The 27,291-nt window shown below is 39.5% G+C and overlaps 1 long non-coding RNA gene across 1 annotated transcript; it reads right to left on the minus strand.

The window, feature by feature from the left end:
* Positions 1–26: 26 nt before the first annotated feature.
* On the minus strand, positions 27–24,713 carry LOC144627958 (uncharacterized). Its single transcript, XR_013566184.1, has 3 exons — positions 24,591–24,713; positions 20,213–20,329; positions 27–2,122 (listed from the first exon to the last, which is right to left on the minus strand). It is a non-coding gene; the product is annotated as an uncharacterized LOC144627958 (long non-coding RNA).
* Between the last annotated feature and the right edge of the window lie 2,578 nt (positions 24,714–27,291).

Here is a 27,291-nt window from a genome sequence, read left to right on the forward strand (position 1 = left end):
AGGGTCTATTATCCTAGGTACAATGAATCTCAATAAACGTTCATAAGGCTAATAACTGTTAGAATTCCTATTGTAATAACTACTCACAAAGGTACAGTAAGAACCTATTGTGTTTCAAATTAGCCTAAACAGGTCCTTAACTAAAGTGTTAGAGTGATTTTATTTAACCCGTGAAACATCTAACAATTAGTGCTAAATAGTGAAAACTAAACAAAAGAAAACAATGGAATTAGTGTCTAATAGTATCTATTTGAGTAGTAACTATTTCACGGTTGAAGTAAAATCACTCTCTTAACACAAATTTAGGCTAATTAGGTTCTCAAAAAGTTCTTAATTTCTGAGGAAAAAATTTCAATGTTATTAAATAGAGATTTTAGTGGTATTCGGCCTTTTTCTTGTATAAGATTTGCATCTGGGGTAATAAGGCTTCTAGGTTACATATCTCCAAAGAGGATCCAGAATGTTGACTTCTCTTATTTTCCCAAAAGTAAACATATTTAATCAATTCTAACAAATAAGAAACTGTTTACAAATTTTAGGCTAAATAGGTTCTTATAAAAATGGTATCTAATTTGCAAATTTAAGCCTAACAGGTTCTTAAATGTTAGGTTCTTACTCGCAGGTTTTTACTGAAGTTGGAATCCAAGACTTTTTAATAAGTCATAGCTTACACACTTACAAGTGAAATCAATGACTAGAGCACATGGAACGCACATGATTGGCTAACACAAGTCACAAGTGATATAAAGCGATTGCGTGACAAAATAACGTTACATTTCAAGCAATGCTCGACTACTATAAACCAACATTTGCATCATCGAAAACCTGTTGAATTAAGTACATTTCCAAGAAACATGTTGTTTAGGTGAAAATATCAAGATATGGTTAAAATAGAAAAAGTATGCAAGCCAATCAGTGTTATAAACTACTATATACCTCAAAACAGTCATGTTATTGGCTAACATGCTCAGTCATGGAATGAGAGGTCTGGAGCAAATGTCAATACTATAAGAGTGAGAGTGAGACTGGGGAGAAAAGATGACTTTTTCCATTACCATAACCCTTTCTTTTCTCCAAGGGGTCGATTACATGGATTTCAGCCTGGTTTGAAAAACTAGGATTTTGTTGCAATTACCGATACATGGCAAATTTCAGCCCGGGTTGAACACTTTTAAAATAAAAACTAAAAATTTTTGGCGACTGCCAGATCTTTTACTGAAAACCATCACTACGCATCCATAACCTCACTTTTCATCATCTTTAAGCCCAGGCTGAAATTTGAATGTGATTTCATGAGATTTTTCAGCCCATCTGCCCGGACTGAGATTTCCAATCCGGTTTCAAAACTGGGGGGGGGGGGGGTGGGATTTCTGCCCATAAAACTTTCTTCATGTTATTGCAAACAACTTCTCAAGAAGATTTCGTCTGGAAGCTGCGAGCTGAAATCTCAGCCTGGATAATCAGGTTGAAATTTGTGGTGTTAGAGAGATTATGCATGACGTTACACGGCAAACGGTAAAGGCGAGCTTGCCTTTTATTTTGTGACCTTTTTATGGAATTCTAAAATTAATCCCTCATAAAAATAGTGGAAAAATTTCACATCCATGACAAACACGAAACTATGCCAAACATCAGACAGCAGAAGTTGAATTTTTGCCATTTGCGGGAAAAATAAACGTCATGCTTAACCTCTCTAATATCAGCCCCTTAACCGGCAGGGCCTTATTGGCACAAGAAATAAAGGGCTCTGGAGGCACAGTGTTAGATTCTAGGACTTCTGGTCCTTGTGTATGCAGTCATGTTGTAATGCATGAAAGAGTTTTTACGTTTTCGACTTTTGTTTAAGAATAATTGTTCCAAACAGGCAATCAAAGAAATTTGATTTTAAAAATCCTTTGTCCTCCCAGCCCTTCATTTCCCATGCCAAGGCTTCGCTGGCTAAGAGAACTGATGAATGCCATGGATACAATGCTCTTTTGCAGTCTGATGCCAACTCCCTCTCAGTATGTAGGGTGTCAACTGTCAATCAAGTGTCTGAAGTTCGAAGGTTCCAGTGGATGAGAATTTGAAAATCTTTCCTGTCCATTAAGAAGTCTGAATCCCAAAATGGCAGCTCTGAATGCTGGAAATGGAAAAAAAAAGGTCCAGTTTGGACTTGTGATTGGAATTTCATGGTGTTATAAAATGTGGAGGATCACATAGAAAGCATTAAGGCTGGTTTTACATGTTATGATTTGTTGGCCTGACTTGTTCAAAGCAAATTTTCAAGCTGCAATTCGTCGGCTGGCTTTTCTTTGCTTATTCAAATAATTTGAAAGAATGAAAAATAAAAAGCTGCCCAATTTCTAAAATCTGTGACACTGCAACAGATTTTTAAAAAATCGGGCCGATTTTTAAATGCGCACAATGTTCAATAATAAAAAATGGGGGTCACCGAGCTCGTTTTTGAGTTATAAGCACTTAAAGTCAAAATAAAGGGTGTTTTAACAGGTTATACTGTTGCTATAGTAACAAGTGACGTCATGAAAATAATCACAACATATTCACCAATCATTGGGCATTAATTTCATACCATTATTGTAGCATCAACTGATAAAGATTTATAGAACTGACCCGTCAAAGTATAAGAGCTGGAAAGTCCTGGAAACCGTTACCAGCCACCTTAAGAGAAAAAACGACTGTTTTGCAGTCTATGAATTTACTAGCACAATCTATTCATGCCTATTGCCGGCTAAGAGGGACAAGCGACTCTGGGAACGCAAATGACCCCAAAAATGCGTATGATCGAGGGTGAAAAGGAGACATTCTAAAAGGAACTACGTTGTATTTTGTTTGTGGTCTTCGCTTTGATGGCCGTTCGATTTTGGGTAGTCACGCAACGAGAGAGGTGTTGTGTGACCAGGAGAAAGCAGGAAGTGGGGAATGGGCACTAAATGGGTGGCTACTAAGCACTTTGGCGCGCTTTGATTTACTGAAGGTGAAGGATCGTTCTTGCATTGCTTTGTCCATTTAAGCAAGAAGTTGTGTTGCAAGATTGCAAGCATCGCATATCATCGATGTAAAATGTCGAAAAGAGTAATATCCAAAGCAACTGTTTCTTTTCAAATCTGGGCCAAATCGGGTCGACAAATCGTAGCGTAATGTAAACCGGCCTTTAGATTTATAGGGCTGAGTGTAGTTTGCTCTTTACTTGTATTGTGTTTCAGTTTGAATAATCAATAGACCTGTACATGTGAATTGCTGAAGTCACAATCTTTGTAGAAATACAACAACTTGGAAAATAAAGAGTTATAATCAATATGTCCAAACTAAAAAGTGCAACTTCACATTTGTCGTGTCAACAGCTAATTTGAGAAAGGTTGTTGGACAAAAAAGGTGCCCAAAAGGTAGTATGGGATAGTTTTTGCATGTGCTGAATACTGATGAGATGGCGACATGACAAACACAAATTTGCACATTTTCTTTTCCTAAAGACATGTAGAAACAAGGTACTTTTAGCCACCCTTAATTATAGAAGAACAGGAATGGGAAAAATAAAGCAAAAGTAAATGAACTAGAAATATTTCTAGCTGCTTTTAAAATGCTACAGAAACAAATAAGCTCCGGCAGTAGGGGCTTCCTGTTTATTCCAGTACTAATAACTTGATGTAACAGTAGTTTTTTTCCCCTCGTAAGCGTAAAGGAATGGGCAAACTCTGAACGTGAAAAACAAGACAACAGCGAGGACACTAGCAGGGAAAAATTAGATTCAAATGGGGCACTTGTTTGCTAGATAGAGCTGTTACCCTCTAGGAGGTGGAAACAACATAATAACAAGCCTGCTAACAGGCTTGTTAGAGTGCTCTCCTGTTCACAGGCAAACTATGAACTATAGGACAGCAACAACTCAGCTTGTATTGGTTCCAAAAGCAGTTTATTAAAACTTAGTTATCAAGAATGTAATGAAAAAATTGCTACGAGGTTTACTTAAACTTATACAATTTGTACATTTGCATCTACTGAAACAAAGTACAATTATATAAGTGTGCTAACCTGAATATGCGAAAGAACAATTATATGAAAATGTTTTCCTGAGTTGATCTTAAAACTAACCAACTTTGAATGTTTCATTAAAAAAATCTATCTCGACTGGACATTCCGGATAGTCTTTTTCCATAATTATCTCTCTATAACAAAAAAATCAGTCCATTGTAAATTAGAATAGCACCACTATATATTGTGCAATAGAATTCTAGCAGGCATTAAAAACATGGAGGTTGTCCTTCAAAAATTCCAATTGAGAATCAGCAGCTCCACCAGACACGGGACATCCACCACTAGACATACAGATCTTCTGTTGGAAGTAAGGGAAGTCTGTATACAAGCCTACTGGCCCAAGATCCCGGAAAGTGTGTTTTTTACAGTGCCTGTTTTAGAAAAAATCACACTTCATACTGAACACTAGAAGAAACAGTTGTAAGACGTTCGTAGAGGCCTTCTTCATGGAAAGTCATCTGCAACATTAAATTCATTGATAATGTCCAAGCGGCCAACATGTAAAACACCTCACCCCAGGTTCCCTCACAGAATGCCCATCAGTTGGCAATGCAGACTGAGGAAGAAGAACAAGTGAATTTCACTTTTGACAACCATAAGCGACCATGTACACACTTTGGAAATGTGGCTGACCACAAGCCACGAACCCCGAAGTGTCCTCCCTTCAACAACCCCAAGTTGTCTTCAAGGAAAGAGGTCAGACAATTTCAAAGTGCACTAAGTACATGATTCCTCTGATGATGAAGGTTAAAAGACTTGCACAGTAAAGAGAATGACAACTCAAGAAAGCGATAGAGGTAAGGGTTACATATTTTTTAGTTTCATGATTTTAACAATTTTCATAATTTTTGCAGTTTTCGTAATAATCGCAGTTTTCGTAAAAACCGCAGATTTGTCAAGGGCCCTCCTGGCCACTCGTCTTTTCTTCTCTTGCAGTTTTTGCGAAATTTCGCGATTTTTGTAATTTTCACACATAAATTTACGTAAAAATCGCAGTTTTGTGGAGGGCCTTCCTTGCCACTTGTCTTTTCTTCTCTTGTGGTTTTTGTGAATTTCGCGATTTTTGTAATTTTCGCAAATTTCGTAAGAATCGCAGTTTCGTCGAGGGCCCCTTTCGACACTTGTCTTTTCTTCTCTTGCAGTTTTTGCAAAATTTCATGATTTTCGTAATTTTGGCAAATTTCGTAAAAATTGCAGTTTCGTGGAGGGCCTTCTTCCACACTTGTCTTTTTTTCTCTTGCGGTTTTTGCAAAATTTTGTGATTTTCGTAATTTTCGTAAATGCGTGCTTTTCCGGACAAATCTCTGTTTGGCTCACGCATTACTCACTCCATACACAGGGCTGCCCCGACCAAGGGCTACAGGCTGTACCTGTAACTGCTTTTAAAGCTTTGATGTTTGTGCTGGCAGTAGATAAAGGAATATTTATCACGTAATGTTGTCACACAAATGAGGAGGTTAGAAGACAGGCAAGGACTTGCACCATCAGTGAGCAGATAAGGAGGTGAAGGTGGAGATGGATAGGCCATGTATTGCGCATGGGCCATCAGCAACATTGCGCTAACATGGGCACCCGAGGGAAGGAGAAGAAGGGGGCGTCCGAAGGAAACGTGGAGGAGAACGGTAGAGGGGGAGAGGCGGAAGATGGGGTTTGCCACCTGGGCAGAGGCGGTTAATGTTGCGGAAGAGAGGAGGGAACGGATCAAAGGCCCTATTCTCCCAGAGGAGACATAAGGAGGCAGATGAATGTTGTCACATTTTGGTTGAAAAAGTTGGTTACACTGAAGCAAAATTATACCTACAATTGAGTTGACTCAACGCTGTTGAACATTTGTTGTAGGAAAAAAGTACACTGTATTAAGTATAAGCATATCATTCCTTTTTTTTTTCAACAGGCTAACTTTGAGAAGGCGGAGGACACATTTAATGCAGGGGCGGTGTCAAAATGTACTAGAGATTACGTCACTTTTTAGAAAAGACCACAGGGGCGGTGTCAAAATGTAAACGAAACCGCAGGGGCGGTGTCAAAATATACTAGAGATTACGTCACTTTTTAGAAAAGACCGCAGGGGCGGTGTCAAAATGTAAAAGAAACCGCAGGAGCGGTGTCAAAATGTACTAGAGATTACGTCACTTTTTAGAAAAGACCGCAGGGGCGGTGTCAAAATGTAAACGAAACCGCAGGGGCGGTGTCAAAATATACTAGAGATTACGTCACTTTTTAGAAAAGACCGCAGGGGCGGTGTCAAAATGTCCTAGAGATTACGTCACTTTTTGGAAAAGACCGCAGGGGCGGTGTCAAAATGTACTAGAGATTACGTCAGTTTTTGGAAAAATACCGCAGGGGCGGTGTCAAAATGTCCTAGAGATTACGTCACTTTTTGGAAAAGACCGCAGGGGCGGTGTCAAAATGTACTAGATATCGATTCGTCAAATTTTGAAAAAGAAACGGCACGAGCGGTGTCAAAATATACTAAGTATTTAAAGCTAAATGAAATCTAAATGTCTGGTGAAAACTCCGTAATGTTCAGTGTTTTTGTATTCAAGTTTGTTCTCACTTGATATGGTTCCTTAGTGTTCAATGTCTTGTGAATAAATGTTTTTTTGCCTCGCAACTTTCTCGTTTCTCCGTAGTGTTCAAAGTCTTGTGATGATTGTTTATTACCCGCAACTTTGTCGTTTTTCCGTAGTGTTCAACGTCTTGTGATGATTGTTTATTACCCGCAACTTTTCTTGTTATGGAAGGAATGCCTGGTTTGTAATGTTTTCTGATTAGTGTTATGTTGGTAGTGATGAAATGTTTCTTTGCGGGTAATGTTTTGTTGTTGTTTACTTGTTCTTGTTTTTGGAGTTGTCTTTAGAAGATTGTTTGTTAGCAGTATTTTTGGCCGTACTCGGTCCCTTTGCAGGTTGCTTGCCTTTAGAAGTAGAAGCAATTGGGTTAGAAGAAGCTGTCCAGAGGGGCTCCTTTAATGCGGCTAAAGAGGCAAACGGCGCCGGCTTTTTGTACGCTCCCGCAGGTGTTTTCTTTTTCTTTTTTTTACTCGAGTTGTCTGATTCGTCTGACGAGGACGAGGAGCTGGAGGAGGAGGAAGCAGTTTTTTTGGGCGTGGACGTTTGTACTGGCTGCTGCTTTTTGCCGCTCTGCTTTTTTCTAACAGGATCCCTCTGAGTTTTGATCTCGTGCTCAGACTCGTCGTCTGAGGACTCAGGTTTCTTCCTTTTTTCTTTGCTTGCGGTCTTGCTTTTCTTTGCAGCAGCAGCGGACGGTTCGTCCTCTGAGGACTCGGGTTTCTGCCTTTTTTCTTGGCTTGCGGTCTTGCTTTTCTTTGCAGCAGCAGGGGACGGTTTGCTGTTGGATCTGTTGAGCTTTTTTGGCGGCGGAGGAATTATCTCCTCTGGGCTTTCGCCACCTGACGACTCGTCCCCTGAGGACTCACGGTTCTTGCGTTTGGCCTGCTTTACCGGCCTGGATTTCTTTGCAAGAGGAGGCCATGGTGTGCTCTTCGATGTGGTTTGGCTGCTGCTCCTGAAGTCGTCGTTGTCGTCGTCGTCCTCGTCAGCGGCATCTCCCCAGCTGGAATTCTGACACCGGCGTGGAGTGGCCGTTCTACTTCTATTGCCAGATTAGATTTCTCAACTCGTCTGCCGGTAGGTCTTCCTTTACGACTGGACTGCGAATCATCGTCGTCATCGTCATCGTCATCGTCGTCGTCATCCCAAGTGGAGGCATGTCTTCTCACCTTACGTCGTCGTTTTACAATAGAATCCAGCAGATATTCCCGCATTCTCTTCGGAGTGGGATCCGATTTGAAGTGTTCGTTCGCAGGGGTTCTGCTTAACTTCTCCGCAAACTCTTGTGGGTTGGCGATGAGAGTCTGGATTGCGAGTAGCTGGACACTGAAACAGAACAGTGGGCCGCCCCCGTGAGATGCATTACGCATGGCCTTGTCCAGGGTTGTGTCTTCGTCAATGAGTTTCAGAACGTTGATGACTTCTTGGCGAGTTGCGGGCTCGGTGTTACTCTTGTCTTTGTTGTCTAATTTCTGCAACGACTCGACCATGTCCTCGAAAGGCGAAATCAGGTTGTCCACAAAAGCAGGATTCAGGATGGAACCGCTGAATTTACGGATGAAGGGCAAATTTTCCTTCAAAGTCATAGCCATCTCTGACATTGCAACAGGGCCTTTTAAGCCACTCGCAGTTCCATTCGTGCAACCTTTTCAGCACGTCCTCTTCCGTTACATCCTGTATGGCGGGGCCGTAATTCAGGAGGAAACTTCTGGGAAAATGCTTGTTGTAGTTCGAATGTTTTCCATTGCTGCTGAATGACCCGTTCAAAAAGCCGGCGCCGTTTGCCTCGTTAGCCGCATTAAAGGAGCCCCTCTGGACAGCTTCTTCTAACCCAATTGCTTCTACTTCTAAAGGCAAGCAACCTGCAAAGGGACCGAGTACGGCCAAAAATACTGCTAACAAACAATCTTCTAAAGACAACTCCAAAAACAAGAACAAGTAAACAACAACAAAACATTACCCGCAAAGAAACATTTCATCACTACCAACATAACACTAATCAGAAAACATTACAAACCAGGCATTCCTTCCATAACAAGAAAAGTTGCGGGTAATAAACAATCATCACAAGACGTTGAACACTACGGAAAAACGACAAAGTTGCGGGTAATAAACAATCATCACAAGACTTTGAACACTACGGAGAAACGAGAAAGTTGCGAGGCAAAAAAACATTTATTCACAAGACATTGAACACTAAGGAACCATATCAAGTGAGAACAAACTTGAATACAAAAACACTGAACATTACGGAGTTTTCACCAGACATTTAGATTTCATTTAGCTTTAAATACTTAGTATATTTTGACACCGCTCGTGCCGTTTCTTTTTCAAAATTTGACGAATCGATATCTAGTACATTTTGACACCGCCCCTGCGGTCTTTTCCAAAAAGTGACGTAATCTCTAGGACATTTTGACACCGCCCCTGCGGTATTTTTCCAAAAACTGACGTAATCTCTAGTACATTTTGACACCGCCCCTGCGGTCTTTTCCAAAAAGTGACGTAATCTCTAGGACATTTTGACACCGCCCCTGCGGTCTTTTCTAAAAAGTGACGTAATCTCTAGTATATTTTGACACCGCCCCTGCGGTTTCGTTTACATTTTGACACCGCCCCTGCGGTCTTTTCTAAAAAGTGACGTAATCTCTAGTACATTTTGACACCGCTCCTGCGGTTTCTTTTACATTTTGACACCGCCCCTGCGGTTTATTAAAACTTAGTTATCAAGAATGTAATGAAAAAATTGCTACGAGGTTTACTTAAACTTATACGATTTGTACATTTGCATCTACTGAAACAAAGTACAATTATGTAAGTGTGCTAACCTGAATATGCGAAAGAACAATTATGTGAAAATGTTTTCCTGAGTTGATCTTAAAACTAACCAACTTTGAATGTTTCATTAAAAAAATCTATCTCCACTGGACATTCCGGATAGTCTTTTTCCATAATTATCTCTCTATAACAAAAAAAATCAGTCCATTGTAAATTAGAATAGCACCACTATATATTGTGCAATGGAATTCTAGCAGGCATTAAAAACATAGAGGTAGTCCTTAAAAAATTCCAATTGAGAATCAGCAGCTCCACCAGACACGGGACATCCACCACTAGACATACAGATCTTGTGTTGGAAGTAAGGGAAGTCTGTATACAAGCCTACTGGCCCAAGATCCCGGAAAGTGTGTTTTTTACAGTGCCTGTTCTAGAAAAAATCACACTTCATACTGAACACTAGAAGAAACAGTTGTAAGACTTTCGTAGAGGCCTTCTTCATGAAAAGTCATCTGCAACATTAAATTCATTGATAATGTCCAAGCGGCCAACATGTAAAACACCTCACCCCAGGTTCCCTCACAGAATGCCCATCAGTTGGCAATGCAGACTGAGGAAGAAGAACAAGTGAATTTCACTTTTGACAACCATAAGCGACCATGTACACACTTTGGAAATGTGGCTGACCACAAGCCACGAACCCCGAAGTGTCCTCCCTTCAACAACCCCAAGTTGTCTTCAAGGAAAGAGGTCAGACAGTTTCAAAGTGCACTAAGTACATGATTCCTCTGATGATGAAGGTTAAAAGACTTGCACAGTAAAGAGAATGACAACTCAAGAAAGCGATAGAGGTAAGGGTTACATATTTTTTAGTTTCATGATTTTCACAATTTTCATAATTTTTGCAGTTTTCGTAATAATCGCAGTTTTCGTAAAAACCGCAGATTGGTCGAGGGCCTTCTTCCACACTTGTCTTTTTTTCTCTTGCGGTTTTTGCAAAATTTTGTGATTTTCGTAATTTTCGTAAATGCGTGCTATTCCGGACAAATCTCTGTTTGGCTCACGCATTACTCACTCCATACACAGGGCGGTAACCGGTTGTTTCGCCTACGAGTTGTTTCGCTAACGACCAGTTCGCTAACGAGTTAGGTTGATTCGCCTACGTCTGAAGTCGATTCGCTAACGAGCCGTAGGTCGTTTCGCTAACGTATTATGAAGATTCATATTTTATATAATATGTACTAATAGAAATCAATCCGCATTAAAGACCCGTTGAGTTTGACTCAAATTCAGCGACGTAAACATGACAGTGTAAAACACACCGTAGTAAAATGTGTCTCCATGTTTGTCCGAAAAAGGGCTGGAAGTCAAGTCCCAGTCCTCCGCGTAACATAAAAGACTGATCAACATTGTAGACAAGTATACGTGATCAAAAGTTTATTTCACCCAGCTTTTCTTCAACAATCGACCAATTCGGGTCGGCTAACTGAACATATGTAAATTATGAAGACTTAAAGTTTAGTGAAGTTTTGTAAGCAAAGCGACATCACAGTATGATCATCAGTAATTTAGCGATGTTTTGTAATCAAAGCGTCTTCATAATTGAATAAATGTTTAGCGAGGTTTTGTAATCAAAGCGACTCCATAACTGATTAAAAGTTTGGCGAGGTTTTCGAATAAAAGCTAAGCGTCTTCATATAAATCGATTAAAATTTTAGAGAGGTTTTGTAAATGATGAGTTCTCATTGAAAGGTTTAGTGAGTATTCAATCGAGCGCGCGCAATAAGAATTGATTGCGTTTATTTTTTTCGATTGACAGACCTCTTGTGTGTGTTGTTGATATTAGGCTCGTGTCTGCTGAAAAACTTAAGCGTATCCAGAGAAAGAAATACAGGAACCTTCAGGCAAAGCTGTTCGATAGCTGGGACAAGTACGATAAGAAACAGAAGACCATCGACCAGCTCCTGAAGACCTGCGCCCGTGACAACTCAGCTCGTGCTCAATAATTCACTGATTGTGGATAGGAGTAAGGCTTCGAGAAAAATGTGTTTAGGAATAAGGCTTCGAGAGAAAAATGTTTGTAAATAGTTTCATTTGTAATAAAATGTAGTTACCTTGATTACTTTGTTGTTTTCATTTACTAGCGTTAATCTTGAAAGTAGAAATACTACTTTGAATTTACAATGCACAATTTGCCTTCTGGGAAACAAAATAGCGGCTATAACTCGCTATTAACTTCGGGCTTTCAAGCTTAACTTTTTGAAGCGATTCGAGTTTGTCTTTCGGCAAGAGCGTGAGTTCGATTGTCTTATTCTGTTGATGAAGAAGCTTTGTTTTTCTGTTGATGAAAAAGAACTAAATGAGACGTCAGGGTATTACCTTTATACGTTAGCGAAACGACCTACAGCTCGTTAGCGAATCGACTTTAGACGTAGGCGAAACGACCTTACTCGTCAGCGAACTGGTCGTTAGCGAAACAACTCGTAGGCGAAACGACCGCAATTCCACAGGGCTGCCCCGACCAAGGGCTACAGGCTGTACCTGTAACTGCTTTTAAAGCTTTGATGTTTGTGCTGGCAGTAGATAAAGGAATATTTATCACGTAATGTTGTCACACAAATGAGGAGGTTAGAAGACAGGCAAGGACTTGCACCATCAGTGAGCAGATAAGGAGGCGAAGGTGGAGATGGATAGGCCATGTATTGCGCATGGGCCATCAGCAACATCCGCGCATTGCGCAAACATGGGCACCCGAGGGAAGGAGAAGAAGGGGGCGTCCGAAGGAAACGTGGAGGAGAACGGTAGAGGGGGAGAGGCGGAAGATGGGGTTTGCCACCTGGGCAGAGGCGGTTAATGTTGCGGAAGACAGGGTAGAGAGGAGGGAACGGATCAAAGGCCCTATTCTCCCAGAGGAGACATAAGGAGGCAGATGAATGTTGTCACATTTTGGTTGAAAAAGTTGGTTACACTGAAGCAAAATTATACCTACAATTGAGTTGACTCAACACTGTTGAACATTTGTTGTAGGAAAAAAAATACTCTGTATTAATGATAAACGTATCATTCCTTTTTTTCAACAGGCTGCCTTCGAGAAGGCTGAGGAGCAGTTCAACAGGTGAGAATTGGCGGAAAACGAGCTACTGTACAAAAAATTTGTACACCCAGATCTAGATATGTCATTTTTTTAATATGGCTTAAAAAGCCTAAATTATATATACAATCGTTTTGTTTTATGACCATTTATCAGCCCTGCACAGTTATTATTACAATGTTGAAATCCTGGCAGAGTTTTTAAAATCTAAATATGTATAAAAAAATACTATTTATTATTAATATAATTGCAAAGACATTTTATTGTCTTTTTTAACAGCTGATTTTTAATTCTGTATCTTTTTATCGATGTCTGTACATTTTTTAATGATTATTGTGAAAGAAAGTTATTGTTTAAAAATTTTTCTAATTATTATTATTATTATTATTATTATTATTATTATTATGTTTGCCCCTCTATAATTTGGCAAAAAAAAACTTTAAAGGATCTATTCTGAACTTAGGCTGCTCCTGTTTTTCAGTGTTCCTCCTGGGAAAACAAAAAGTCTTAGGGTTGTGCTTGAGCAGTTAATTGCTAAAGAGAAGATGCGTCATTTAAAAATTATAAGTGATTGTTTAGAGACAGAGCTAATGCTCATGAAGAGAACATAGCTACATTCTCCACAGGCGACCCAAGCGCACTATGTGAATTATATTGTTGGAGGTAAGGGAAGTCTGTATACAAGCCTACTGGCCCAAGATCCCGGAAAGAGTGTTTTTTACAGTGCCTGTTCTAGAAAAAAATTACACTTCCAACTGAAAGTACCTTAAGTTTCTGTTTTTACCCAAATTTTACACAAATGGGCAATTCTCAATGTTTTCTTTTTTGGTGCAGCGGGAAAATACTTATAAAAGTCCTCTTGATAAACACCGGAGCCAGTTCAAAGAGGATTTAAAGATGTTAGAGCAAGACATGAGAAAACGTCTACACTAATGAATAGACCAGAAGAAACAGTTGTAAGACTGCTATCCATTTTTTGGGGCCCATTTTCGTTTGCAGACTCTATGAAATGTATTTGAAAAGACTATTTCTTAACAATATTATATTAAATATTCAAAGTTGTAGGAACACAATAAGACAACATCAGATTGCTTCAAGTCACTAATGGCAATCTTTTTTTTCGTTCGGCACCAAAGAAAGAAATTATGGACGTGCATTACTCTCCAAGTAACAAGCCCATCAAAGCAACTATGGACAAGTAAGCCATCCTACTGATGATAGATGACTATCACAATATCCATACCATCCAGAGACCTACAGATGAAAAGGCTACTTCCTTACAAAGTTCACTCACTCATGGAAGACATTAAGATATACAAAGTGCTCCTCGCAAGAGGACACTTAAAGACGGCAAGAAAATTGAAGAAGGAGGTCTTGGTAAGTTGATTTGGCAAGATTCCCTTTGACAAGATTCCCTGTCCTCCTCGAGAAAGGTCACACAAAGGCAGCGAAGAAGCTGAAAAAAGAAGTCTTAGCCGGAGTTTTGGTAAGTTGATTTGGCAAGATTTCCCTTGATAGCCCCATGTACATTTAACATGCATACAATTTCCTGACTGACTCGTTCTTTTCTTGATTCTGTTTGTGATAATGATAGACTGATAGCAGGATAGTATAAAATTGTTGCATACATTCCTTAACGGCTTCGCCGTTTATTAGATTTTTAGTGTTCACTCACTCAGTCATGGAAGAGATTGAAATGTTTAAGGTCCTCCTAGATCGAGGATAAGTTGATTTGGCAGAATAGTATGAAATGGTTGCATACATTCCTTTAAAGAATGTTAGAAATAGAGATGGCAAAAAGCATGAAATTTAACTAAAAGAAAAAAAAATGAAGAATTTTCGGTAAATAAAAGCGACGATTTGATAGTTTTTTACAAGAGTGAAAATGTTATGTACTGTAAGTAATCCTCTTTGTTTTCCATTTGCTTGAAGTGTTTAAATTATCTTCCATTATGATTATATCTTATTCTTCATTAAAAAATCAAATCTTAGAAATCAAACTAAACATGCAAATCAAATGTCTTGGCAACCCACTGGTTAAAACCCAACACAGCAAGTGCAGTTTCTTTTTGTCCGTCATCATGGACGAACTTAAAGTTTATAAGTATTTGCTTAAAAAGGGTTATGATGACCTAGCAGAAGGCCTCAAGCAGCAGCACCTGGTAAGTTGATTTTCAAGATTTCCACTGACGGCTCCATGCATTTATCATTAGCCCCAGCAAAAACAAGTTCAGCTTGGACGGTTTTTGTGAAAATGGGCGTGCGTTACCCTTACTCTTTAAGAGAACGTTTTTGTAAAATGGGCAGGAATTGTTTTGTTAATACAGGTTGTTTGCTTTTACCTGTGCAGCTGTTGAAACGAATGGAAAGATTGCCAAAGGAAGTACTTCTTAACATCTTTAGTTTTTTGCCACCAAAATTTTTATTCAGTTCAGTTTCAGCAGTGTGCAGAAGGTTTCACCACCTTGCTTATTCATCACTTAAGAGATCTAAAAGACTGCTACAGCAGATAAATCTACAGAGACAGAACCCCTGTACAAAGACTTTTGAAGATAATTAAGAGTGGTACCCTCAAATGTTAAATGTAATACAACATGGCAGGTGTTACTAGTTGGAACAATGTGTAAAGAACTGAGAATTTTAAACTAAGCTTGCACAAAGGGGGAGCTCAAACTTAACAAAGAAATGAGCCTGTTTGTGTTTCATGGATTATTGGAACTTTATGTCAACAGTACACTAGTAGATGATATCTTTATCTGTCACCTACATTATATGTATGTCTATGCTTTCATTCCGCAAAGAAAAGAAGGACGAATTTTCCTCTCGGAAAGCAAAGCTGGCAGTATTATTCTTGGTAAGGCCATTGAGTTGTCAAGCTTGATTCCTTTTAGAATTAAACGAGGGGGAAATTAATCCAGGTGAAGGCCATTAATCTATGAGCTGACATATGTTGTTATGAGCCGGAACAGATGGAAACATGTATCATAAGGTAACTCCTGAAAATTGTTAAGGTTTATACAAATCCGGTGGAGAAACATTTGTTTTCTTTTTTTACTTGGCCTTAAGCTGTCAATTAATTAGAAGTACATACTAATAACAAGGAGGCTGAAGAGAAAGTTGAGCATGGAGTAAAAGAAACTCGATAAGAATTAGAAACTCACCGTCGCTGGGCTCATTCAAAAGAGCAATCAGGAATGTCGACTTAAAAGAGCTTGTTAACAGTACCTGCACAAATTGTAAATTGTGCAGCACATGAATTTTACCAAAGACTAAGGGAAAACTAACAAAAACTCTGTTACAGGCTACACAAGCTCTCAAGCAAATGCTCTTTCCAGCTAAACCACCAAACAACGATGGACCACCTGTAACGCCCAACGTTCATCTGCAACCATATTTCACTTCAGTAGCGCTACCAAGACTTGAGACAATGACATTTGAAAAACATTCCCTTAAATACTTTGGCCCCACACTTTGGAACAAAATACAACTGGACATTAGAAACTCCCAGTCGCTGGGCTCATTCAAAAGAGCAATCAGGAATGTTGACTTAAAAGAGCTTGTTAACAGGGCATATACTAAAACCCGAAACAACGAAACGAAACCACCGAAACGAAACCACCGAAACCACCGAAACGAGCGAAACGAAACCGCCGAAACAACCGAAACGGCCGAAACGAGCGAAACGAAACGAAATCATCGAAACAAGCAAAACTTCAAGATTTTCGCCACTTACCGTACTATACACCCCGTTTAGCCTACTATACACTCTGATTAGCCTACTATAAACCCCGGTTAGCCTACTATACACTCCTGTTAGCCTACTACACACTCCGGGTTAGCCTACGTTTCACTTAGGTTAGCCTACTATGCACTCCGGTTAGCCTGTTTACGGTTAGCTCTCAATAATTGTAATGGGTTTTGCTTGTTTCGGTGATTTCGTCTCGTTTCGCTCGTTTCGGCCGTTTCGGTTGTTTCGGCGGTTTCGTTTCGGTCGTTTCGGTGGTTTCGCTCGTTTCGGTCGTTTCGTTTCGGTGGTTTCGTTTCGTTGTTTCGGGTTTTAGTACATGCCTGTTAACAGTACCTGCACAAATTGTAAATTGTGCAGCACATGAATTTTACCAAAGACTAAGGGAAAACTAACAAAAACACTGTTACAGGCTACACGAGCTCTCAAGCAAATGCTCTTTCCAGCTAAACCACCAAACAAGGATGGACAACCTGTATCGCCCAACGTTCATTTGCAACCATCTTTCTTTTCAGTAGCGCTACCAAGACTTGAGACAATGACATTTGGAAAACATTCCCTTAAATACTTTGGCCCCACACTTTGGAACAAAATACAACTGGACATAAGAAACTCCCAGTCGCTGGGCTCACTCATTGAGCAATCAGGAATGTACACTTAAAAGAGCTGATAAACAGTACCTGCACAAATTGTAAATTGTGCAGCACAAGAATTTTATCCCTTTTTAAAAATTAGTTATAGCGTTTTAATTTTTCCCTTTTTTAAGAATTTTAGCGGTTCAATTTTGTAGTCTCCTATAAAAATAATCTTAGGTCGATGTATTTTCTTTTTAAATGTTTATTGTAAATACTGTACGTTATGATGAATGATTTTAGATTGTAATTTTATAGCTAGCTATTTTTAATTAACTTTAGATAGGTGTCCCCCATTAGTGGTATCCACTGCTATTCTCATTATAATTACAGTATTATAATTATTTTATTGATAGGATGTTTGGATTATTCTCTTAAAACTATCTCAAATGAAGGAATGGAATTTAATGATGCAGCATGTAATATTGGCTGATACAAAGATGTTTGTCTATTTGTCAACATTAAAGCACTTGCACTCAATTAACCCATTAAGTGCTTGTTGGTAGATTCAGGTTGGTCTTTGAGAGCCGATGAAGAATGAATGGTCAGGGGACATTGACTGGGGTGACAGAGATCTCCAACGGAGACATGGAGACTACATCAAATACCTCCAGTTTGTAGATGGCATAGGAGGTAAACAGAGAAGGGCCTATGCTTACATAACGGCTGACCTGGAGAAGCAGTTGCAAAATGTGGTAGAGGAGAATGAGTTCCTGGTTGCAGGACATGCCAAGGCAAGGGAAGAATGCAAAAGCAAACGGAAGTTGTTAAATGTGTCTGAGGAATCTCTCTTTCCCCTGGCTTGGGACGTCAAGGGCTATTCCAAATTCATTGAAAAGAATGCAGCAATCAAAGAATCCATCACCAATTATAGCAAAGATGGATGGTCCAGTCGGTGCGAGGGGCAATATCCCAGCTGATGTGTCCTAGAGCTGCCACCATACATCAAGGGTGTAAACACCAAGAAAAGAGAAGCTGCCTCACACTTACTTCTCTTTATGATTAGCGATGGGCTCCAAAATTACTGTTTGGAATCGTTCGGTTTAATATGGACGAACAGAACATATAAGACAAAGGTTTGTAAACCTGGGAAAAAAGCACAAGTGGTTTGATATGCCTAGTCTGTCTATCTTTCTGTCTGTCAAGGTCGCAGAGGAAAGCATAAACATTGTTTAGAAGCGTTCTGCGACAAAATGGGCACAAGCTGTTCAAGTAAAGTCATAACTAGAAATCGTGTCACTTTTGCCAAAAAAAATTTAACTCTAAGTAACCAGTCCATCAAAGCAGCTATGGATAAGAAGTATGCCATCCTATGATAGATGACTATCACAACATCCATACCATCCAGATTAGTGACCCATAAAAGTGTACAAAGACTAACAAAAACACTGTTACAGGCTACACAAGCTCTCAAGCAAATGCTCTTTCCAGCTAAACCACCAAACAACGATGGACCACCTGTAACGCCCAACGTTCATCTGCAACCATATTTCACTTCAGTAGCGCTACCAAGACTTGAGACAATGACATTTGGAAAACATTCCCTTAAATACTTTGGCCTCACACTTTGGAACAAAATACAACTGGACATTAGAAACTCCCAGTCGCTGGGCTCACTCATTGAGCAATCAGGAATGTTGACTTAAAAGAGCTTGTTAACAGTACCTGCACAAATTGTAAATTGTGCAGCACATGAATTTTACCAAAGACTAAGGGAAAACTAACAAAAACTCTGTTACAGGCTACACAAGCTCTCAAGCAAATGCTCTTTCCAGCTAAACCACCAAACAACGATGGACCACCTGTATCGCACAACTTCAAGAAATGCTGATGCAGATATTGACCCTGCTATTAGGGCAGAAGTAAAAATGGTTATGATGATTGTACATCATAATACTTTCTTTAACCTTTCTGACCACATTTCACCACTTAACAAAGAGGAGTTGCGTGGCCACGAAGCTGCAGATGGGTTCCATTGTGGGAGAACTAAAACAGCAGCCATTGCAAATTGTATTGGATCATTTCTGAAGGATCAACTAATTGAAGACTTGAGAAGCTGGCCATTCAGTTTCATCGTTGAAAATTATTGTTTTGAAAAATATATAGAGATTTGAGTCCATATGCATATATCAGAAGAAGAATAACTGAAAGTTCAGTTATTTTGAAAATAATTGTTCTTAATTTTAATGTTAATTAATTTTAATTTTTATTATATTCATAGTATATTTATAATATGTATTTATAGGTTTAAGTATATGTATTTATTTAACTCTGAAAAGCCTCATCAGAGATGGGTTAATAAAATTTGTATGTATGTATGTATGTATGTATGTAAATGGAATCTAGTAGGACATGAAGTCCTATCAAGTGAATTTCAATTTTCAGTCCTGGCTTTAAAAATATTGTATTTCATGCAGCGCTCACACAGCTTCTCATGTGACTTGCCTAGAAGATTTGACTATGCATGTGTGAATAGCATGTAAAATGCCTTTCTGAAAAGTATTTTTAGAAATTACCATAATGATTCAATTTAGCGCCCTCCTTCCAATAAGTGCCCCCCTTAGAATGTCTTTTTGTCAATAAGCGCCCATATTCTAATAAGCGCCCCTATTGTGGATAACTGCCCCTACTGAAGTCATCGGCATCGAATAGTACCGTACATGTACAGCTGTATATATTTACTTCTAAAAATAATTTCAAATTAAAATTAATTAATTAAATAAAGTAAGTCAAAAGAAAATTGTGTTCGGACAGATTTTTATTCATCATTGCAGCAAAAAGATTTACAATCAAAAATTTTCCAGACATTATGTCCAACCACACTTTGGATTTTGTCGGACATGAGCAAATTTTGGTTGACCAATGCTGATGACCGACTGTTATTTGCAGCCCTGAGCTGAAAGCTAGGGCAATTTTCTCAAATTTAGAAAACCAATCACATTTTCAGTTACCGTAAAATTACGGTTATAAGCCCCTCCGGTTATAGGCCCATCTACCTGGAAACAAAAAAAATACATCCGATTATAAGCCCCCCCCCCCCCCCGGATATATATAGGTCCCCCTTGCTGGATGATAGTACTGAACAGGGCTAAATTTTGCTTTATTATGAGTTTTTAACCTAAAACGTATTTCGATCAACACTCCCATGGCTCGTTTCAAAGCGTTTTTTTTTATTCCACTTAAAAGCCCTCCCGGATATAAGCCCCTCTGCTTATAAGCCCACTCAAAACCTCTTACGAAGTTGTATAAGCCCAGGGCTTATAACCGGAATTTTACGGTATTTTAAAGGTTATATAAACTTAAATAAAGTGGGCTGACGCTGGCGGCTAATTAAAAAAATTTAATTTTTCTGACTTACCAAAAGTCAATAAGTAAATGACCCTTTCCCATCGTTCACAGTTGAAGCTGACTGTCGGTCCTTGCACCATGCATGCTGTCCTTCTTCACATCTCTTCTTATATATCCATGTTACGCTCTAGAAAAGCAGAGTCACAAAAAACGTGACGTGGTCAGTATAAGCTTGGCTGTCAAATGACTGAAATATAAATTTGATACAGAGAAACTTCGACAACTTGCACCAACATGGCCACGTGCAAATGAAGAAACTGAGAAACAAAAGTTCGTAAAACTCGTGCTAAGTTTTAAAATTACTAAAATTCCTATGAAGTTAAAACATAACCAGTTTAAATAGACTTAACGTACTGTTTATACAGGTAAACAACGTCTTCATTTTTACCTCATGGTATCATGAGGTATAGTGGGGGTTTGGATGTCACTCCATTCCCGTTAAACAATTAATGTTATGCATTAAATCCGCATTAAAAGTGAATTAAACATGTTTACCCCTGTCTCCCCTGCTAGGTTTTGATTTGTCCACAAAGTCGGGCCATTGTCTCTTGTTGATATATGTGGGGGAGAGGGTTGGAACAAAGGCGGCAGTACATGTTTACAACAGGAGCTGAAATGGCGTCTGTCGTGTGGAGTCCGACGCTAAAATTTTGTTCCTTTCGCTACACCTTTGTTCAAAATACACTTTTGAAGACCTCACAAACGATCAGAAAATGTGCTCAAGAATGCTCAAGTGAACAAATGGGTTTTAAAGTCTTAAAAGTGGCGATGTATTTATCACGGCCATCAAGATGTGTTTGGACGATGAGGTATCGATCAGGCGGAGCAAGAATGCACTACAGTCTGCACTACACGAACTATTCGGAATGAGCGCTTCATGGTCTGGGCCAAAAAAGTAAGCCACCCACCTTCTACTATATTGGATTTTGAAGTTTGTAAAAAACTCACAGGACGTATGATTTTTAAATTAAATGCGCTTTTGATATTTCGTAATTCGCTCGGAAGCTGTTCGAAAAATGTCACAAACAGATTTGGTGTCGTGGATTTCATCGATCAGAAGAGGGCTATTTGGAGGTTTTTTAGTTTCTCAAATTTATGAAATTAATGTCCTACACTTCAATTTTTTCCTGGATTGTCCGGCGGTTTTTTCTCGGGCAGCTATAAATAAACAAATAATTCCCAGACAGATGCGTAAATCTCTTCACTTAAAAAAGTCAATATTCCCGAACTTAAGATTGAAATATGAAAGAAACTTGAATTAAACTTTGCTTAGAATTTAATTTCATTCAAGAAGAAGCAAGAAATGCATTCCAAAGCTTCCAGATATCGAAAATTTCGAAGGCATACAAATTTGCATGCGTAATTAAGTTAGGTCTTGGTTATAAGCAGAAGACAACACGAAAATGGATGACCCCATGGATTTGTCGTGGATTTCAATTCATCGATCAGAAGAGGGCTGTTTGGAGGTTTTTTTCGTTTCTCAAATTTATAAAATTAATTTCTTACACTTCAATTTTCTCCTGGATTGTCCGGCAGTTTTTTCTCGGGCAACCGGGCCTTTAATTTTCCTAAAAACTTGTTGCCCGAAAGCAACTTGCTGCGTCTCAGACGACCAAACAATTCAACGTGACATTTGACACGTCACGCATTGCGCGTGATAAATTATATTCTCGGAACGGGATAAAAGCGAAAGTGATAACAAAGCATTGGAAATTCACTGCGACGATCATTTATCACTCTCGTATACATCCGCAGTTCATATATAAATCATTTCAAATACATTACATCATTTCACTCCTCTCACGGGAAAATATGAACTCACAATTGACCTCGCTCCCAATGTGTGGCTTCAATAGCTCAGTTGGTAGAGCATCGCACCGGTATCGCGGAGGTCACGGGTTCGAATCCCGTTGAAGCCCTGAATTTTTTTCAGGCTTCTTTATTCCAATTGCTTAAATTGGAAATTCACTGCGACGATCATTTATCACTCTCGTATACATCCGCAGTTCATATATGAATCATTTCATATACATTACATCAAGCATTTCTGTGTTCGTTATAATAAAAAAAAGTTCCATATTTGGCCACAAACTTGCCGGAACAGGCTTTTACCTTTAAAAACCTCAAATGTTTTGGGTGTTATGTGTCGAGAGTGGATTTAACTGCAGTGTGGCAAATCTTTGTAAAAGTTTCCTCTTTGTTTCCTAATTTATTTTCCGAGTGCTCTCATCAACAATTTTTAAAAACCTCAAATGTTTTGGGTGTTATGTGTCGAGAGTGGATTTAACTGCAGTGTGGCAAATCTTTGTAAAAGTTTCCTCTTTGTTTCCTAATTTATTTTCCGAGTTTAGTGGCTCGTAGCCGGGAGAGTTGAAAACACTGACCCCCGATCCGCGGACTACCCACTGACCCCCCACTCCACGGATCACCTACGGACTACTCCGCGGACTACCCTTACGGAGTACCCCTACGGAGTACCCTATAAAATGAAACAAATTTATGTTTACGGGGGAAAGAGACAAGAGAAACCTACCTGTGCCACTTGCACGATCGATCGAAACAGCCGCCATCTTGTTTACCTCTATCCAGTCCTTCTTGTTACAAACTCAAACGGGACTTCATCGGCTAGTACTAAAACCAGGAACGCCGGAATACTAAAACCCGGAACAGATAAAATGTATATCGTGTAACCCTTACAAATATAAAGAGCTAACCGTAAACAGGCTAACCGAAGTTCATAGTAGGCTAACCGAAGTTCATAGTAGGCTAACCGAGGTGAATAGTAGGCTAACCGCAGTGCATAGTAGGCTTGCTATTCACTCCGGTTAGCATACTATTCACCTCGGTTAGCCTACTATGAACTTCGGTTAGCCTACTATTCATCGGTAAACCTACTATGAACTTCGGTTAGCCTGTTTACGGTTAGCTCTTTATATTTGTAAGGGTTACACGATATATTTTATCTGTTCCGAGTTTTAGTATTCCGGCGTTCCCGATTTTTAATAGTAGGCAGTTTAAGATACGCTACGGCGAGGTGCTACTACGGCTACCGTAACCGAAAAGGTCTGGGGAGAGTACGTCTCGGCAGTCCGCCAAATTTAGTGTAAAAGCAAGGCGAAATACAAAGGAACATACGCTAAGGAGTTGAAAATCTCTTTTATTTAGTTTTCCACAGCCGAATGGCTTCGTTCAAAAAATATATAGTTGTTGTTTGCTTTGTTAGGACTAACAGAATAGTTCTGAGCGAGAGATTCTTTCTACAGCAGCAAATTATACACAACAACACAACAACAATTAAAATCGATAAAATGTTTAATTTTAAAAATACGAATATCGCAAAGAATACCGAGTTATGAACTGAAATAGACCAGAACTCACCGAAGCAAAATGGTAGCGGATACTTATACAGCTATAGTACATCTCCACTAAACTGTGAAGGCAAAAAAATCGCACGCTCAACACGAGTACTTTTCTTGTCCATACCGACACTTGCACCGAACGAATTCGTCAAATTCAGGATAAGACTTTTTAAGCTTATGAGCGACAAACGCGATAATTCTTCGACTACAATCAAATTCAAAGGATACAGTATTCGTTGGAACTCTTAAAATGCTGAGAAACTCGTTGAAAAAGGACAGAGAAGCGAATAAAATCCGACGTACTACCACTACGGCAAAACCTCCCGACTCGCGTTGTCAGATTTCACTCTACGGCTGGACGTGACTGACTGACATGCGCAGTATCTTATATTTGGAGAAAATTACTTCCGGCAGCCGTAGTAGCGCCTCGCCGTAGCGTATCTTAAACTGCCTAGTACTAGGCTAGTCCCGTTAAGACTGGATCGAGGTAAACAAGATGGCGGCTGTTTCGATCGATCGTGCAAGTGGCACAGGTAGGTTTCTCCTGTTTTTATTTTTTCCCGTAAACATAAATTCATTTCATTTTATAGGGTACTCCGTAGGGGTACTCCGTAAGGGTAGTCCGCGGAGTAGTCCGTAGGTGATCCGCGGAGTGGGGGGTCAGTTGTTAGTCCGCGGATCGGGGGTCAGTGTTTTCAACTCTCCCCTCGTAGCCACTTTGATTTACTGTGCGGTGCCGTGCCTCTCTAGCCAAAGAACTAAAAGAGGTGGTCAAACATTAACCGCACGGTTACAAAACTGATTAAGTTTCTTGTTCTTACTTAGAAAAGAGGCAAAGGTTCATAGAATAATAAACAGATACCATGAGGTGGCTCGAAGGAAACTTCGACATGCAGTTATCTTTTATATGCGAGGTATTAAAGTTAGCGGTCCTTGCTTGTAATTATATCATATACATGGAACTAAACACGTTTCATTACAAAAGAAACATAAGATATATCAAGGATAAGTTAGAATATGTAACCTCACCTTATAACAAGGTTGCAAACATACGAAAAGACTTTAGAAGAAACTTGACTTCGCTGATTTGGCAGAAGACTTTCGAAAGCTCCCGCATTTCCCCGCTTGGAAGGTCTCTGCTTGTCACGTGGTGGGTGACGTCACTGGGAAACTATTATATGTCGGGGGTAGTGGGGATGTTATGGACGTTATGAGGGGGAGGGTGGTTTTATTTGCCATATTAAGAGGAATGGGAAATTCGTAGAACCTGAAATTAAAAAAAAAATTGTTTGCAAACATGATGCATGCCGATGCATATACGACATAGAGTGAGTTCATGGTGGCCATATCACAGGTGTAAAACAATAAAATGACTCTCCTTTGGGAAAAAATCATTTTTATGCAAGTGTAATCCTTTTAATTATTGTTTCACTCCTCCAAATGGCTGCTCTATATTATATGCTTAGTGGCAAAAAGGCACATGCGGCCGGGTCAGTTTAGCATTGCATTATGTCATGGGCTGTCGACCGCTTCTCCACTTCTCTTAAGGGGGGGGGGGGGTACTTGACCTATGTTTAGGTATAAGGGTGCCACTGGGGGTTTGAAACCCTGACCCTGTTTAGCATAGGCGTACGAGGCGGGGGGGGCGAGGGGGGCTGCAGCCCCCCCAGCGCCAAAATTTTTCGGGCAAAATGCTTGGAATTCGGGCAATAAGCCAAGAGAAAAAAATAGAAAATAAGCCGAAAAGTTTAGTCAACATAACGTTCAAAACGAATTACATCAGCAGGAAAAGCACTGGAAATATATACCGAACTTTGTGGTTCAAAAGTCCAAATTTCTCATTCATCTGCTTTCGTTTCTTCTCGAAAATAGCTATAATCATGTGCGATTTTTCTCGCAAATTCTGCATGAGCCCTCAGTTTGATTCAAATGCTATCAGCTTTTCCATAGCTTGAGTGTTTGCGCATGGTGGATTTAGTGCAAGACCTTGAAACAAAGTTGTTTTAAATGTAATGAAGCTAATGTTTTCGCCTCAGATGTTTAGTTCTCAGGGCTAGCTTAAAACTTTCAACGAAATGTTTTAAAACCCATTCATCCCTGAATGTTTTACACGCTTTTCTATTACTTTCAAATGGGGGGGGGGGGAACAATGTAAATTGGCTCCCCGAAATTAATTTAATTTTTGCTGAACTAAAATGAATAAATAAAATACTTTCGAAAAAGGATTCAATGTATTGACACCTTCGGACGACGCCACGAAATTAATAGAATAACTTAAAGCAAGCAGGCGAAGTTTGTATATAACTATTTTAATGCATGTTTTATTTTCTTTTTTATATGCCACTTTTTTCGGCTTTCAACCCATGCCAATTTTTCGGGCAAAAAGGTCTCCGCCCCCCCAGGACCGAAGGTGCCCGTACGCCTATGCTGTTTAGGACAATAAATTTAACTTAAAATACGTACCCTGTGTAGGACAACACCATCTATTTTAACTATTTTAAGACCCTACTCTAGGTTTTAACCTGACGTCATAAAATTTCTAAAATCCAGAATCGCAAGACCACTGACTTTTTATCCTTCACTGCCTATTTGAAGTCCAAAATATATAATTATAAATGTTATTGAAGGTTTTCAGTTTCATAGCAACCGCCATCTTTAAGATTTAACATTTTGAATTTCGCATTTTGCATTTCGAGTTTCGCGTCACACGACCAAATGCCTCATCCTGTTAAATGTAACAATCTTAACAGTTGAGGTTTTACAAGTATTGTATTCGTGAATCAGTTTTCATGTTCATGAAGGTGAACTGACCGCTTTTTATAGCAGAAGTAAATGCCACATGTTTTCATTGATTTCTGGCTGGCATCTTGAGCCTCTTCACACGGACTCCAACATGGCGTTTCCATACCATGCTCTCTAACTTTGTGTGGAATATTTTGACAGATAACTCAACTCCCAGCAAATAAAAATATGCTTTTTATTGAAGCGAAAGCAAAAACAATGTAAATACTCGACAACAGTCTGGCAGCCATACCCTGTCTAGGACAGGTTTTATATACCCTGTTCAGGGCCGAAAGAGTAAAAAACCATACCCTATCCAGCGGCAAGTCCCTGTGTTAAGGCCATTTTGAGGAGAACCAAAAGCCAATTTTGATGTTGACAAGCTGAGCTAAGCTGTTGTGTTAGTTTTATGGGTCCATGAATAAACATTCATATTTATACTCATAAAGTAGTGTGGACCAATAGAGTAAAACAACTGTGGACAACAAAATCTTGAAACCCAAGCTACAAATTGAGACCAATGTTCTTTCCCCGGGGGGACTCCCATATTAAGGGGACGGGGATGCTCATCGGAAATTTTGAAAATAACCCCTAAAAGAGACCAATCTGGGCGTGGCTCAAGCTATTTTAGACCCCTAAAAGATTTCAGAATTTTGGTATTACTTCATGTTCAACACTAAACAAGACCCTGACAGCTATAAATATTGCCATTTTGCCCAGAACACCCTAAGCGAGACCCAAAGTCCGAAATTTATACCCCTAAGCAAGACGACGAGCATCCCCGTCCCTTTCATATGGGAGTCCCCCCCGAGGTTCTTTCTTAGGCTTCGCGATTGGGATAAATGATTTGAAAGCACGTCTTTTCCCCAGTTTCCCCCCGGTTTGGCCTACTGTTCACACTAAAACGGTGTTTTCGGTCACTGAAAACGGAGCTTTTCAAAAATGCTTT

The sequence above is a fragment of the Oculina patagonica genome, chromosome 10 (assembly GCF_052425735.1).
Source record: "Oculina patagonica isolate OP01 chromosome 10, crgOcupat, whole genome shotgun sequence".
Taxonomy (NCBI): domain Eukaryota; kingdom Metazoa; phylum Cnidaria; class Anthozoa; order Scleractinia; family Oculinidae; genus Oculina; species Oculina patagonica.